The following is an 18,267-nucleotide window of genomic DNA, read 5'->3' on the forward strand; positions in this document are numbered from 1 at the left end:
GCCACATCTCTCTCTCTCATTCACTCCTTCCTTCTCTCCACCCCCCTGCACCCCTCCTCACGTGAAAGTGCTCACGTTGCCCGCCCCTGTTCCTTCTGTACTTTGTGAGTTTATTATGAGTGGGATGTGAAGAGGCCAACAAGAGCGGAATGTAAGCAAATTAATCCATGTTGGCTGTGATAGAACGTAGACAGGCTCCCTAGTCTTTCAAACTGTCATAGTGTTTGCTGGCGTCTCTTATAATTCAACATAATGCAGTCACGTGCAGCCAGAAGAGAGATAGCCCTACAGAGTGCTGCACCTGTTGTTATACCTATCACTAGCCTACAGGAGTTGTTACAATGTTATAGCGCATATAGCCAACACATATTCAGACTCAAGTGATATATATACTATAACAATGCCACTTTTTTTTTTTTAGTTCGAGACCTCGCGGTCCGTGGGTGGGATGGTGAAGTCGTTAGAACTTCTTTATTGAGCTGATGGCCAACGGGCTTGCCAAGAGGTTTTAGAGATGCATCAGTATGTTAGTTTCATATTTAAAAAAAAATAAACTAGACATTTACAGAGAAGTAAAACAAAAATGCCATGGTCTATATATGAGCTTTGTCTAATAGTCTGTTTACTAGACCTTGTTGTTTACTAGACCTCGTTGATCTTAGTGCATGCAGCAGTTGGTTTCTTGGCCGACCCACGAATGTACCTTATTAAAGTGAGAACATACTTTTCTTTCAATTGATATCAGATGATTCAAATGTGCGCATTGGTGCTTGTACCTAGTACTGTTGGCAGTCTAATGAATGTACCAATGATTGAACTAGCTGTGTTAATGTACTCTTGCAGAAAAACAAGGGAGAGAACAGTGTGAGGAAGAAAGTGTGTGTGTGTGAGTCAGGGAGATAAATAATCAATACATGCTTGAACATAAGATGTGTGTCCATTTGTATTAGTTCATCAACTAAATGAGGAAAAAAACAACTTTCTAATAATTCTATCTGTCAGACCAGGCATCGTAAATGTGGTCAAGACAATGCCGAGTGAGGGTCATTGGTACACAAGTGTTAACTCTTTCACAACTTCAGGCCGTTCGAGTTGTCGCTATTGCTATTTAAAACACTGGCCTTTGAGAATTGGTATAGCTCTGGCCTAAAGACTCGAAATACATACATCCCTTAGTCTGATGAACCGTTGATCTGTCGACCTGTTAATCTGTCGACCGTCTTTCTGGAAATACCTATCTACCTACATCCCTTAGTCTGTTGAACCGTTGATCTGTCGACCTGTTAATCTGTCGACCGTCTTTCTGGAAATACCTATCTACCTACATCCCTTAGTCTGTTGAACCGTTGATCTGTCGACCTGTTAATCTGTCGACCGTCTTTCTGGAAATACCTATCTACCTACATCCCTTAGTCTGTTGAACCGTTGATCTGTCGACCTGTTAATCTGTCGACCGTCTTTCTGGAAATACCTATCTACCTACATCCCTTAGTCTGTTGAACCGTTGATCTGTCGACCTGTTAATCTGTCGACCGTCTTTCTGGAAATACCTATCTACCTACATCCCTTAGTCTGTTGAGCCGTTGATCTGTCGACCTGTTAATCTGTCGACCGTCTTTCTGGAAATACCTATCTACCTACATCCCTTAGTCTGTTGAGCCGTTGATCTGTCGACCTGTTAATCTGTGGACCGTATTTCTGGACATACCTATCTACCTACATCCCTTAGTCTGTTGAACCGTTGATCTGTCGAACTGTTAATCTGTCGACCGTCTTTCTGGAAATACCTATCTACCTACATCCTTTAGTCTGTTGACCTGTTACTCTGTCGACAGTCTTTCTTGAATTACAATGCTTACAAGATTTGTATATTCTGTGATGTTTTAAGAAAATGACAACGTCATGAAGACTTGAATCGCTACTTAGATCTGAATCATTCCAATAGTTGAGTATGGCTAGACCTACCTGCCTTCAACTAGCCATGCTGCTTGCAGTGATGTGCATGCAGAAAGCTGGACTGCAGCTGCCGTGTGACTCTAGTTCATCAATGGTGAAGTTCTGGAAAGCTGTTTTTTCCCCCTCGAGCAACTATTAATACAGAAAAAAGAATTGATCCATTTATTGATAAAAAAAATAATTCTATAGACAGATTTTCTTCCTCCCATCCACCAGCCTTTATATTTTCAGTTTTACCAAATGGTCTGGAGAAAAACATGTTCTTGTATTAATAAAGTAATTATACATTTTTCATTAGCTAATTTTAGAAATGGTAAACACAAATAATTTCAAAGTTACTTTCTCTTGACGGCATCGCCGATCAGATTTGATGACATTTACAGCAATGCCACATTCTCGCGCTGTTACACTATGTCATATACAACTGCATAATTGTCAATCTAAAAGGTCAGTATGTCCAATGACTTGTGGAATGACTTGAACATGTATTTATGCTAAGCAGTTTGTTGTAAGTTCTTGGGAAGGCGTAATTCATGGATGGCATTGTGCTGAAGCCACTATCAGAAAAGCCTGTGTTTAGAGTAACTAGCCGACCGTCTTCTCCCTCATTTGAAACATTTTTTTTTTACTTTTTTTCTTCATCGGCAAAACCTGGTATGTGGATGGACACATCTCGAAAACGGCTCTAACGATTTTCCTAGAAATTTGACCAATTATATATTCATGTTCCTCTTCTTCTAGCCAGATATCCGTCTTGTAAGCCACGATGTATAGGCCTATCATTAGAATTGTATATTCTCTGTATAATGTTTACTTTCGCTTGACCATGATTTTTTTTTCGTGGGGGGCGGGGGAGGGGGGGGGAATTTGGGCGGGGTGAAAAATGTTCCTTTTTTTAAAAAAAATCTATCATTCATTTGTAATTAAGAGCAAAATAATCACTCTTACTAAATGCTCTCAGCTCCATAAAGGAAGTATTGTAACAAAAAAACTACAACTTTTTATGTTACTTATTTATATCTGATATTACAATAATCTATTGTGTATTTTATTATATTGAGCCTTGTTACATATTTGTATAGATTCATGTGTAAAGTATAAAGGGAGGGTGGGGTAAGGGGAATGAATGTGGTAGACCTATTTTTACCTTTACAGTTCAGAGAAGCACTGAGAGAGAGTGCATTGTGAAAGTATACTCGAGTTATTCTGCTAAGAATGAAGGCGCCCCTTGAACAAAAAGTTTAAAACTTCCCGTGATTCACAGTTGGCAACATTTGGTGCTAGGCCAGAGGCCCTGGCGACTAGCTTGGACTTGTCGCCCTAACCCCTTGTCCAAAGTCTATTTGTGTGTGTGGAGCGGACATCAGTATTCATGAGACTTAGTCATTCACTCACACCGGGCGTGCAGACGTGAGCTGTGAAACGACTCGGGATGTTACAATCTTCCACACCATCTGTGACGTTGTCCTAATCCTCAGGACCAGTCTTCAATGAGGTTTTGATATTAATAGAATACTGGCGCCCTTCTTAAACCCCCTCTCTGTCTGTGCATTTTTTTATTTTTTTTTTTGTCAAATCTTCCCAGCTATTCAATGTATGTATGTATGTATGCAATTAAAAAACGATCTCGGGTTGAACTGCCTAAAGATGGCGAGTTTAACCTCCTTCTACGTCATTGATTCGAAATACTTGGAATATTTTTTTTGAAAAACAAATTTACCAGTTGGTTGCGTCTTGCACCATTTGAGCTAACTAGTTCCGAAAGGGATGAATGACAACTAGAAGAGTTGTGTGCCTGTTAGAGTCTGTCTCCATCAACTTATCTTTTGCCATTTTCCTCTATGAGTTGCTTATCTAGAGATCTCTGTCTGTCTAGTACATTTCTTTCCTACTTTTCTATTGCACGGTATAGCCATGGGTATAAGCTAGCTACTTAGACCTAGACTCTTCCATGTTATGCTAAGCTATTTATGCATATAATATATATATATACACACAAAAGTGCACGGCCTGGGAGTGTAAAATACGCTTTCAATGTCGACATGATGGTCCGAAGATTAAACTCAAGTCATATTGATCCCCTGTAGTTGGGTTGAAGGTCTTACCTGGAAAACAAAAATAGTGTTATTTGTTTAACACTACAAAAGTAAAAGAACTGAAGAGAATTAATCAATCAAAGCAACTGGCGATGATCTTTTGTAACATAAAACTCACTATCATAATTATAACATTTTTCAGCACTCTAGATTATATTAATACAGTGTGGGGCATACATATCTCCCAAATTTTGAAAGAATCTATCAAATGAACCTTTCTATCTAGAAAAAAAAGAGTTGTATTTTGAAAAGTACATGTAAAGGGTTTTGTTTTAATGGGTTAAACAATCGTTTTAGGTTAGGTAAAATGCATTTCGCCGAGCTCAAATCGTCGTTATTACAAATAGATTGTTTTCGTTCTACGTTTCAACCAAGCCACGCTGTCCACCTGTCCAGTTCATGATGATGCGTTGTCAACAAGAAAGAGAAATTATTCGAAGAATTGAAAATGGTACAGCCCCTAGCCTACCGAATAAAACCTGTCCCGCACCTCTCCTGTCCCTACAGCCCATTCAGTGCCCTCTCCAAATGTGGGAGATCTTTCTGCCTCACTCTGCTTAAATAGTTAGCATTGCGCCTGTCAGACTATTGTCATGAGATATCAGTTGTCAAAGTTCAAAACAACACTAGAGGATAACGAGAAGAGAAGGATGATTGGAATTCAACCAATTTTTTTTTTAAGCGTGGCTCACAACTGTAGTTGCTAATAATTCATTGTATTGCCAATGGAGTCGTGTCTAGTTGATAGTCTGATGGATTAGACTGGAGATCAATGAAGAGACACCCTACTTCTTCAGACGGTTAATTCGCTCCGAGACTTCGGGGGGCGACACAAAGTTCCAGATAGCTCTTCACCTGGTTTCCATGGAACATTCATTTTGGAGAAAGTAATGATCACATTATGCGGCTAACTTTGTCGGTCTCTTTGTCACCCTGGGACCATTTAGTTTACACATGAATAGTGAGGAGGCGCCGGGCGCTACGAGGGAGCGGGGGGGGGGAATTTTGTTGTTGTATACACTGAGCAGCTTGAGACCTACTTAGGGAGGGAGGCTGTTGAGTTGGGGGTGGATTAACTTCGCATAGCTTCAGGATCAATAAGTGCATTCTTGAGATTGTCGCTCGCCACTGGGGAATTGTTAAAACGTAACAGACTGAGGTTTGTAAGTAATACAAATTGTGATCCAGTGGGCAAACTGTGTGAGGGACAGAGACTCACCTCAAGACACCGCGCCTCTCCTCCCCCTTTTTTCACTCACCCCCTGCTGTCGATTGTCCATGCCATCGTTAAACACATCGACAAACATCCTGATGATGTTGTTGGTGTGTTGTGTTTACCTCCATGTGTACACATGTCAAAACTGCAGATCGTGTGTTGCACCAAGGAAATCGTAGCCATCAGCGTGATGAAGTGATAACTTACTGGCGGCACGTAGGAGCAGAAAGTGGAGCTTCAGCAGCAGCAGCGAGTCTCAAACACTTTCGGAACACGAGGCCAGAACCTGCCTATATATTCTTTTATTTACACAGGTTGAGGTCCAACTTTATTTCCGCATGGGGGTCCAATACACTTCTATCACACGAGTCTCACCGGCCGCATCGACGCTAAGAAAATATTCGATCCAATGGAACAGAGCTGCTTCCTCATTATGCAGGCAGAAGTTTTGAAAGGCAGGATAGCACTGCGTCACGGGCTTTGGTTTGGGCATCCCTGATTCACACGTCGACCCATACTAGTAACAGGGGCTTGTTTGAATGTTTCTCGCAAAAACTTGGTTTATCGTGAAGATTGTCCACTGTCACAGTTAGCTACCAACAATTCTAAGATTTCAGGCTAATGATTTAGGTATTTTTATCGTAAAGACTGTTCTCTGCATATCCCAGTAAACTACCAACAAAACTAAAATTTAATGCTCAAGTTAATGACTTAGATAGTTTTATTGTGAGATCACCATTTGGCTTTGACGGCTGTTGGTATGAGCCAAAGTATTTATGTTCAGAAATCTGTGGTGCTGTTAGATTTGCTGAAATTCATGACGTGACCTTCGATGACTGGAAATGTCAAGTTGGATTCCTCCGTAACATTTGATTTACTGTAAGAAACCAACTCTTCTTAAATTCTGCAGAATGAAGAGAACGGCTCAAGCGAGTACAACACATCACATGGTCTTCTTCCTTGTTACTTCCGCTTTGATCGTTTGTCTCTTCCGGTGTCGACTTGGTTTTTGATCTGTCAAAACATTGCCGTGCACTTTATCTAACTCGCCCCACGTGGCTCACGTTTCGCTCTTCCCCCCCCCCCCCGTTTTTTTCAGCATTTTCTCCATTCTTTCTCCTGTCACGTGACGATGACAATGTCGTCATTCAGCCTGTCATCATTGCTGTACAGGAGTGACATGTCTGAGTGCCAGGCCACGGCCGGCACACCTGGATCTACAATAGCTTTCTCTATCTGCCAGTGATATCGTACACGTCTGCTGGCTCGGAGATGAAGTGCTGGGGAAAGAAGTTATAGATTCCACTTCATCTGCTCCTCTCTGACTTCTGCCTCGGGGGGATGACGGAGGATTAATTGAGAGGGTTGATGGACTACTCTGCTTCTCTAGTAGCAGTCATTACGAGGGGCACATTTATTTATCCAAGTCGTTACTCAAAACAATACATAAACAACATGGGGATTCTGGGAGGATGCTTAGCTAATCATTTAGGTCAATGTGATTGGGCCCTAAAGCAAAAAATTGTCTTTATTTTGTCTTTCTTGCACCTCCTTTGTTCCAGAGGCTCACTATAGATTTAAGTCGTACGGTAGTTTCACCACTTTCCCCAATCCCTAATACTGAATTGTCTCTTCCTTGAGATTTGAGACCATAGGAGAGACTCTCTAGGAGAGGATTATTTCTGGTTGCATATGTTATATACTGGTAACTGAAATCTGATTCACGATGTGTTCGCTTGGATGTGATTTCGAACAAACTGCCATACAACGGCATGAGATATACACAATGCATTCCAGAAACTGGTTCATAAGAACATTGAACATTGACAACATTGCTCCAGTTTCCGAATTAAGAATCCATTACCTTAATAGCATTGATATGTAGAATTGTTTTTTACAAGTCAGAACGTTATGGACCCTGGAAGCGGGGGGGGGGGGGGGATGGAGGGTGGAACCTGGACGCTGACCTCAAAAATGGCTCTCACGATTTTCCGATAAATTGAACAGTTGGTGTATATAGATGAGAAAAGATTAACTAGCTCGTTGGCCACATGGGGAAAACTCTAGTTCGGACGTTATAATTTTCCGAAGTAAAAAATAAATATAGATTTAAATTTGACTAGAGTTTTAAAAGTACTATCGCTTTCGGGAATTTCAGGATGTAAGGCTTTATTGATTCAAGATAAATTTTATGTTCAGGAAAGTTTGGCGAATCGTCTTCTAAACCTAGAGCTCCAAGACCTATAATGGGAAGACTATAAAGTGTTGTAGATCTGTACGTTCACTTAACCAGGATTCATTCTACGGAGGGGAGGGGGAATGGGGAGCATGAAATAGCGCTTCACTTCAACAATCGGGAACAATATTTCTAATCGCACAGAGTTATTACTGTTAGTCTAGATCTGTTACAAATTTAATTACATGACTGCTTCAAACTAATTGATAGAACTACACACGTTATAAACTTTTGATTTTGTATTATTGTTTCAATGGAGTACTACAAAACTTTGGAACTCATCCAGACATCGAAAGTATTGCTTTTTTTAACGCCTCAACAATTTTGCTTTTCTTTGCCTTGCATTGTTTAATGCACAAAAATTTACCAGCTGAAGTTCCTAGTTTGGTTTGATCTGATCCAATGATCCCGCTTTTAAGAATTGTTTAGATTTACCAGCAATTTAACCTAGCTGTGATGTCTTTCTCTTGCAGTCATAATCTAGATCTTTCCATCAGACACCCAGGCATCTTTATTGATATGCAACTCTTCACCCAACCCCCTTTCCCTGCTGTTCATATTTAGATTTACCTTTCTACTGCCTTTTTTTTTAAAGGTAAAAAAAAAATATAAAAAATCATAAGTTTGAAGTTTGACATGCGCACTAGGATTCCTGACATTGAGAGGTAATCTCACTTCCTCTTTGTTGAATTAAGTCTTGATAGTCTCCCTCTACCAACCAGTTTTTTTTTTCTCTCTCTTTTTTAATTACGATTGCTGTCAGTCCGTTAATCAAACTGCTGAATAGTGTGAACAAAACCAGGAAAAAAAACAACATTTTTTTTTCATAATCGCCATTTTAATTAGACACGTCTGAATCTTTTTTTTTCTCTGTTCGAATGGGCCAACAACTTGACCTTGGCATTTAATTCGTCTGCTGGATACGTCTTTTTATTTTAGACACCGCTGATTTTGTGGTTTTGATTGTGGAAGAAATTCTATTCTGAAATTTGGTCTTCAACAGCTAATGTAAGACATTGAGAATGATATACATCATTGGAGATCATTTTGTATGAATTGAGAAAAATGATGTTTTTAATTCATAATTTTGCATGTGCTATTTCTCCGTTACACACCCACAATTATAGGGTGCATCTAGGTGTAGATATAAATGTGTCAATGCTCTACCATTGTAATCTGATGCTGCTGATATTCAGCTAACTTACGTGCTAGGTCCCTAGAGCCAGGTGAGAAAGGGCGCAATGCAGATCTAGACCCACTTTTGCATGAGTTCTACACTAAAACAATTCGGCTCAGTGTAATGGTATAACCTTTTTAGACTGAGCATATACTGTCCAACTTCTGGGTCTGATTCTATTCTATAGTGCAGTGTTTCCCAAACTGGTTCCATAATGGCACATGTCGCACATTCGGAGTATTTAGCAGAACACTGCTTACTCTTTTAGGTGGGATTTTTTTTTCTCTATTTGCTTAATAAAAAATATATCTATAGGTGTTAATGTGTCTCTTTGGGAAGCAGCGTATTTCCACCTAGATGTAGAGGTAGACTTCCGGGTTGCACGTGTTAGTGCTACCTTTTAGGCAGACTTCAAGGTCAAGTAACAGCAACGGAGAGAACTCATCCTATCTACAAAACTTCAAGTCTACAGTGCTGTATTCCTGCCTTCACTCATATATGCTTCAGAGTCCTTGACTTCATATTCCCACCACATCAATAAGCTCAACTCCTGGCACCTACACTGAGAAACATTCGTTAGGCGAACTGACCAAATACCAGATACTGAAGTCCTACAGTGATCACATTTGAACAGTATCTAACCATTATTTTAAAAAAAGTCCCTGTTTCTATGGGTGGGACATGGAGATCCATTCACGTGGCGGCTTACTAGTTAATTATTCCAGTAGTTCATGGAACACCAAGTCAGGCCTCGCGGGACATTAGGGTTCCACGGAATACAGTTTGGGAAACACTGCTCTAGTCGTTTCTTCAGTTATGGCTATAGTTACATTACGTCATTTCAAGCAGGTTTCTACATGATCAAGCCTTGACCTATAGATGCACCAGTTTAGTAGCGGAATATACTTTGTACATAAAAATAGTAGCGTAGTCCAACAATTGTCATTTAAAGCTAATGGCAGCTAAGGATAGGTTGACTTGAAGCCAGCTTGAAGTTTTTAGTTTTTTTTTTTTTTTTCCTCTAAGCTTCCTATTTCTATTTGGTTATTGTCTTCATTCCAAAGTACGGGACATCATCAGTCCTAGCCAGACAACTAGAGGACATACAGCTCAATGTTTACCCCATATCTCTGTGTTAACTTTACCATCTCAATTCAATGCGGTCATAATTTTGTACAACAGAAACTAAAGTGATGGTCGGCTAGACAATTATTATAACTTCTGGGAATTTTGTTTTTTAATGCCTTACTAGGTTTATCCAATTATTTAGGACTAAGTCTTTATAAATAAGAATGCTCATCTTTAAACATAATCAAAGATTTTTGTTAGCAATGGCGTTATACTATCTATATAGGAATGACAATGACATTTTTTGTCATTATTCTAGATTTGGTATTTGAAATGAACTTTGACCACTCATTAAACTTTGATGTAATGTTCACAGAATCAGAGGCAGCCTTAGGGGGCGGAGAGGCCCCGCGACTGTTGGGGACCCCGCTATATGAGATTACCTTGCTCTCATAGACTAGAACTTAAAACTCAATATTTCGGAAGCCTTTCTAGGCATCTATTTCATATCAATGACCATTAAAGCTCTTAACAAGACAATTTTGGGTCTCGAACTATCAAAATGTTAGTACTTACGTACTTATGTTTTGTACACATAATAAGGCCTACAGCCTTAGAGATGGATGAGACCGTTTCCATGATATGTATGTATGTATATATATTTATATATATACATATACATATATATATATATATATATATATATATATATATATATATATATATATATATATATATATATATATATATATATATATATATAGTCTACGCTTATGGCTTCCGGGCCCACTCTGACACTGGCACAGGACTCCGCTAAGACCATATTGGATTGAGTCGTGTCTGTAATTCAATGTGAAATGTTTGTCGAGCTGCTCTAGAACGAAGCCAGTCGTTTGTCTTCCACTAGGTTTGGGTAACGCAGACGTTCAACTCCTGGATGTGCGAACGATTGGTGGTTAGGTTTTCCTATCTGCTCTGTTAGCTTTAGCCAGTTTCCGAATTGAGAACCGTTTACTTACGCTCTTTCACCCTGACATTACACCTTGGCGAGTCGAGACAAAAATAGCGTGAGTCACTGGCAGAAACATTTCTTATACCTATCTGAACAATCCGTTGTTTTTTTTTCTTGGGGGGAGGGGGATTCTGGTTGCTCAGTCTATTTAGTTCGATGGACTAATTTGTTGGTGGGTATGCTCTAAGTTTGGGTATTGTGTTCTTCGGTCTGAGAACGTCACGGCATGACGAGACAGTATGATGAATAAACGTTTGTATGACGCCTGTCTTCAGTGCCTTGATGTAGACTACATTACCTTGATCAATAGACACACACACACGCACGCACGCACAGATCTAAAGTGTAACGAGATGGGTTATTTAAGTGAGTGATGAGCCTTGCATGTCTAGTTAGATCTTGTCACAGACTTCACGGCGAAATAAAGAGGGTTTTTTTTTCTCTAGCTTTCAAAGGAATGCGTAATGCTTTAAAAAAAATAAATTCTCTTTCTACTCACCATCTACCTACGTCTGCTGCACGTGCACTGTTTGACGCCTGCTTGAAAACATGCCCACTATGAAATAGAAATAGCACAAGTCGCGTGTGGGGTGGAGTGTTAGGCTTGAAAATATTTGGTATATAGTTCATTAGTACAAATCAATAATTTTGACTTTGTTATTTCATCTCTCTGAAATGTTTCAATTTGGAAGTTTCTATATAACAATTGGAAATTATCTATAGTCCCGGATTCAAACCCTGCCCGCTCCCATCCCCCGTCGTCCTGCGGGAGGTTTGGACTAGGAAGTAAATTATCTTCAACTCTGAGAAAGAACTAGAACATCCGAAACGTGTAAAAAATTTTACAACAAAAGCAACTGCAACAACACAACAAAAGCATCATTAACAACAACAGCAACAACACACCAAAGCAACACCAGCACATCCACAACAGCAACACTATTCTCACACAAGCTTGATCTACTTGTCCAACATTTCCCAAAGTGTTTTTTTGTCCCCTTCTTCGTGACTTCCTCACTAGTTCATTGGTTAAAGACTTTGCACTATTCACGGTTTCACCGGACTACGTCTCCAAACACGCAGAGACTTTCTTTGTGCTGTTAATGTGGACGAGATCACTTTGTATTCCTCGTACCATTCAATCCAAGTATAGACTAGACTTGAGAAGACAGCACATTGGACAGAACGCTCTCTATGTCTCTAATCTTTGAGTGCAAATATACTTTAGCGTCCTGTTAAATGCGAACGTTTGTGCGGAGTTACTCGACCGGGTGTCGCTGTCTGCTTTATGAATGTGATGACATCTTCACGTCCAGCTAGTACCATCGCACGAGGCCGTGTCGAGTGCTACACTTGTTTCTGGTACAACTTTCATTTCATGTTATGCGCCCAAAAGCCAATATTGTAAGAACTCGGACGAACCAGTGTACCACACTCCCCCTTTCCCCGAGAGTTAGTCGGCTCCCCCTGGCCATCAAGCGGTCTGACAGACTAACTTGACACAATAGACCAACTCACTCCACCATCCGGTCAGACAAGGTCAGTATTGACACGTGTCCCTCTCTTCTCCCTCTCTTCTCTCCCTCTCTCTTCTCTCCCTCTCTCTTCTCTCTTTCTCTCATTCTGGACACGATTTCTAGTGAGAGTGCTGGAATCTAAACCCATTTTTTGAAATAGTATGTGGGAAATGGGAAAACCGACAAAGTTTGTTCGCCGCCTGCCAGGAAAGACAAGCCCTTGAAAAACATGGTAGATCATGAAACACAGACTCCCTTGAAACTCTGTTTTTAGAACATTTTCTTCTCCTGATGTTTGCCTTTGGGAGTGTGGCAATTATTGAAATAAGGGTGATGACAGCAGGACACGTCCATAGTTAATAGTTACACCAATGTTTTATCATAACTGAGACCCAAGGAATCAGCTATAAGTTAGACCAATGTATTTCTATAACTTAGATCAAAGGAATTAGCTATAAGTTACACCAATGTTTTACCATAGCTGAGATCAAAGGAATTAGCTTTAAGATAGACTAATGTCTTTCTATAACTTAAATCAAGGGAATTAGCTAATAGTTAGACCAATGTCTTTCTATAACTGAGATCAAAGGAAATTAAAACTAACATTGTACCAGTAAAGTTTCAACACTAGAGTGTACGTATCTATAGTGATTTCTCAATAGACTACCGGTATCTTGCGGTTCAGTCACTTAGCTTAGCTTATACAAATGTTCAGGTATTGTCAATGCAAATCTCTCCTCACCAACTCATGATAACTATTCAATGAGTTGATCACCAAAGAGCATCTTGTCAATGAATACAGGTTATAACTACTGCTGTGAATCAATGTACAGACTTGCAGCATAATAAGAATGGCGATGTCTTCAATTCCTAACAATCAGTGCAGTGTTTGACATGACCATACAAATCCCCTTCTAACCTGCACATTTCCCCACATTTGATGCAGTCAAAGCCATTAAGAATACATCCAGTGTAAAAGAAGACATGATTAAGTTGAATGTTCCTAGAAATAAAGATTCCTGTGAACTCAAGACTAATATTTGATTGCACTTCTCTTAGGTCAAAACTTACTATTAACTCACACACTTTCTTTGTGATCGAAAGATGGAAAGTTGGACGCTGAACTCTGGAGCTGAACGAAGAATGCAAGCCTTTGAGAGTTAATGCTACAGACAAAACAAGGAAAAGAAAATGCGTTTGTACTTTTACATGCCAATACTCTAGCGGACAAAAAGGAAGAAGCCCTCAATACTGTAGGGAGACAAATTCTGAGCTGGTTCGGTGATATTGTAGGACGTGACTCGCTGTCAGAAATCATCCTTCAAGGTACAGTGGAGCCGTGGAGGAAGCACTAAGAAGTGTCTGGCTGCACAACATGAACACATGTTTGTAACAATGTTTGACATGTTTCGTATGTTCCTTCAGAGCTGAAGATTATCTAGCCCAAACTGCCGCAGGAGGACGGGGTTGGCAGCGGGCAGGGTATAAACTCGGGACGATTGAGATGACCGAACGACAGTCCAGCGGGCATACCGCACGACCAGGCAGCCAGCATGTACCGGCATCTCTCTTGATATTCTGCTATGGGCAGCTGCTGACCGGAAAGAGTAGAGGGCTTTGGTTATGCTGTCACAGCACCCCTACTACGTGGGGGCAAATCAAATGAGATATACATATATCCTCATGAGTTCACTGACTTTATTTAAGTACATGCTTTAGAGCTCTGGAGGTGGCCTGTTGTAGTATTTCTAAATATTACATGTACTTTTAACTCCTAAACAAAGCATAGTATTACCAACGCATTCATTTCCCTTTTTTGTGTATGGTAGTTAGTCACTGATAGTGTCTAGTAAGGCTGAAACTGGGAGGAAGAGGAGGTTACACTCGGTTGCCCTCGTGAACCGCTTCCTCCCCATGTTCTCACCTCCTCACTGCGTGACAGTCTCAGGTAAAAACGTGTGCTCCAGCAAACCCAAGTAGATCACCCCCGGGGGGGGATGTCTGGGCCAGATTTATTTCTTAACGCAATTATCATAACTAGGTGGGGGGGAGGGAGATAAGGCATTCTGGGCTGAAATGGTTTATTACTTCATTACCTATACTATACGGTAGCCTCCCCCAGCCGACGACCATAACTCTAGAGGGGAAACGACTTTCTGAAATCAATTGTTAATCTGCAATGATGGCGCAAAAAATTGACAGCTCACTTTAATTAGAGACATTTTATATCGTCTAGGTCTGGCTTTCAGTTAGCTGAACACTTTTTTTAGATCACTTACACGTGGGTTACCTGCACACACACACACACACGCACATCCTGGACTATAGAAACAAGAATTCAAGAATGTCTATGGTGATAAACTTGATGATACAAATGATACAGATTGCTCACAAATAGCCCTCACATTACAAGCAGTGGGTGTGGGTGCGTGTGTGGGTGTGTTGTGGTTTGTTGGTTTGTGGTTGGGCAAACGACAGTGGGTTGAATCAAAATATTATTTATAAATGACGAAGTCAAAATTGTTCAATTGTGTAATCAAACTAAAAAAGAACATTAAAAGATGATTAAACTAATTGCTTTGACTCATCGTGGGAGTTCTAATGTATAGGATAGTTCTTCTCTTCAAAAGCAAAGTTCGCACATATCTTGATGTATAACAGACTCAACTATAGTATATATGATGGGTCTACATTCTCAACGTAGGTTAGTGTCGCCCGCAAATTTTCGGTTTACGTGCCATTTGAATTTCCGGCCCACGCGTCGCGAGTCCGCAAAAACTTTTCGAGTCTAATCAAACTGAACTTCCGTGGCTTCATTATGTTGGAAGGGAATGTTAGCACCGTGTTATGGGCGAAATATGGCCCGCTGGCCATAGGTTGGGCATTACAGACATAGATATCTAATTTTCATTTAGACTGTCGTCAATACATATGGATTTTCTCTTTCTGTTTCAAACTGTGTTTGCTAATATTGCCACTTTACGCTAAGATTTCTGTTTCGCTATTGTTGAGCTGACAACTAAATTGCAGGCATCCAGACTATGTATAGGTTTTAAGTAACTTTTTGTTAGTTTGATTTTTAACTTACAAACCTACTTGTTCAAATTTTGACGACTAAATAGTTCACGTGTTTGTGTTCAAACCATTAAACTTGTTGACTTTGTTCAGTCCCCAGATGAATGTGTCTCTACAAGTTTTTACTTACTGACTTCTCGGTGCCAAGGACTTCACTGACAGTTCAACGTTCCAATGGACTGGATGCGCTTGACTGATCACTAAGTCTGTGAGTATTGATACGTAGTTGGATGTCATTGTCATAGGCTGGGCTCGTGAGCAGATTCTTTGTAACCTGCAATGTTAACTACACGCTTGGTTACAAACTATTGGGTCTGGGTACTGCACGTGAATGTACTTTGACTGGAACGCACTGGTTGGCGTGCTGTGGCGGGCAGTTGACATGAAACGTACGTTCGTTGTTCATCTTTCTAATTCTATCCAAATCTACGGAACATCATCTGGGGGGTAGAAGTAGATTTTGGTAGTTTTGGGTCAAGTTACGAAACATCATCTGGGAGGTAGCAGTAGATTTCGGTAGTTTTGGGTCAAGTTACGAAACATCATCTGGGAGGTAGCAGTAGATTTTGGTAGTTTTGGGTCAACTTACGAAACATCATCTGGAAGGTAGAAGTAGACTTTGGTAGTTTTGGGTCAACTTACGAAACATCATCTGGGATGTAGCAGTAGATTTTGGTAGTTTTGGGTCAAGTTACGAAACATCATCTGTGAGGTAGCAGTAGATTTTGGTATTTTTGGGTCAACTTACGAAACATCATCTGGGATGTAGCAGTAGATTTTGGTAGTTTTGGGTCAACTTACGAAACATCATCTGGAAGGTAGAAGTAGACTTTGGTAGTTTTGGGTCAACTTACGAAACATCATCTGGAAGGTAGAAGTAGAATTTGGTAGTTTTGGGTCAACTTACGAAACATCATCTGGGATGTAGCAGTAGATTGTGGTAGTTTTGGGTCAACTTACGAAACATCATCTGGAAGGTAGAAGTAGACTTTGGTAGTTTTGGGTCAATTTATGGAACATCATCTGGGAGGTAGATGTAGACTTTGGTAGTTTTGGGTCAATTTATGGAACATCATCTGGGAGGTAGATGTAGACTTTGGTAGTTTTGGCTCAACCTGTTAGTTTCCAACAAAGTCATGTTATGACAAAACAACCATGTAGACATGACTTCTCCATTTTATCATCATAATAATATTTGTTTCGTCCTCGACATAAGCTAATAGAACAAGAAGAAACTTAATTTAAAAACTAACTTCATAAGCCCGTCATGAAGGAATACTTTTAATACTTTCAAATGTGAACTCCCTCAATGGAAAATCGTTCACCATAAACTAAAAACAAAAGACTAGGTTACTACCGTAGAGTAGCTAGGGATTGGGGACCAGGGGAGGGGGGGACTTGACCTTTTTAGGGACCTCTGCATTTTAACATTAGACATGGTGACATGAAATAATGCACTTTATAAATATACAAGTCTAAGTTCCAATAGGTACAGTATATTATTAAATTATCAAAAAATAATCAATAACTCTTGTATTGAATAATACATAAAACACTGAACCATAATTTTCAAATACAAAATAAAATTTAATAAAATACTCAGAAAGACACAAAGATAAAGGCACATTCCTCGTACCATATAGTAGGACAAATTTGTAGAAAAGCTCCTTCTTCCCTAGTGTTATTAGAACATAGAATGGGTTGCTTGAGCTAACCAGGAAAACCAGTGACTTGGCGGAGTTTAGGTCATTGGTTAACATGCATGACTGAATGCATGACTTGTAGGACGTAATCATGTTCTTTTTTTGAAGTAACGCCTGTATTATATAAGATAAGATACCGATGTTTATTTGCGAGATAATGCACAAAATCTCAATTCAATAGCCTCACGTCGTGCTTTCTGTGCGGCAGAGGCATCTATAACATCCTCTAGCTCAATGCTGTCTAGTGTTTTTGACTCCACGGGAATAGCAAAATTACATGGCAGTGACGTAATATTTGATATTTAATGTAAAAAAATATATAAAGTATGACATTCATTTGGGGGACTCCTCAAGTGCGGGACTTTCGAATTAGGATCCCCACTTCCCTCATCCTAGCTAAGCCACTGGGTCAGTAGGTGAGTAACTGTTGCGCTGTCTGTGGATTAACGCTTGGTTTTTATGTTCTCAAATTGTATATCCTCTAATTATAACTGGAGCCGTAGACGTGCAACCAATGAAACTTTACTCCAGACCACCAAAGCAAAGTCTCTAGTTAGTGTTTTGTTAAGTTTTCCAGACCACCAAAGCAAAGTCTCTTACTTCTAGTTAGTGTTTTGTTAAGTTTTCCAGACCACCAAAGCAAAGTCTCTTACTTCTAGTTAGTGTTTTGTTAAGTTTTCCAGACCACCAAAGCAAAGTCTCTTACTTCTAGTTAGTGTTTTGTTAAGTTCCACATGTACTTTCGGGAATGTGGCTCGTACCTACATCGATGTAGTGAATGTACTCTTTGACTGTCACAATTTTACTTATTAAAATCCAGTGAGTATTTACACTCGCCAAGTCAGCCTATGATACAGGTCTGGCCCAGGTATAACAAGGGTAACATTGACACTTCTGTATGCTCTCTATGTTTACACAGGCTCTGGATCGAAGGTTCTCACATGATCGAACAGTAGATGTGTAGATAAAAAATCCGTGACTCCGCGGGCCTCTCTGACTTGGCTGTCGCTAAAAAAAAAAATGTAATTGCTTGATATGTGTGCATAGAGTGACATCGTGTTGATATTACACTAGTGTGGGGAAAGTAAATTGGTGCTAGTATTGATCACAGGCTAGACATGTGTGGCAAGGATGGTTCACTCCAGGAGTTCTGCTTTGAAATGTAACAAAGAGATGCACACAAAGACTATCATTATTAAATGCATTGGTTG

At 40.0% G+C, this 18,267-nt stretch overlaps 1 protein-coding gene across 1 annotated transcript in view; it reads left to right on the top strand.

The window, feature by feature from the left end:
• The window catches only part of LOC106055813 (muscleblind-like protein 2a), a 293,711-nt gene that overhangs the window by 100,201 nt on the left and 175,243 nt on the right, over nucleotides 1–18,267 (top strand). The window contains exon 3 of the mRNA XM_056012958.1: nucleotides 15,447–15,561. The gene's annotated coding sequence lies outside the window, so the exon portion shown is untranslated. The remainder of the gene's footprint in view (nucleotides 1–15,446; nucleotides 15,562–18,267) is intronic.

This window comes from Biomphalaria glabrata, chromosome 15 (genome assembly GCF_947242115.1).
Source record: "Biomphalaria glabrata chromosome 15, xgBioGlab47.1, whole genome shotgun sequence".
NCBI classification, from domain to species: Eukaryota; Metazoa; Mollusca; class Gastropoda; family Planorbidae; genus Biomphalaria; species Biomphalaria glabrata.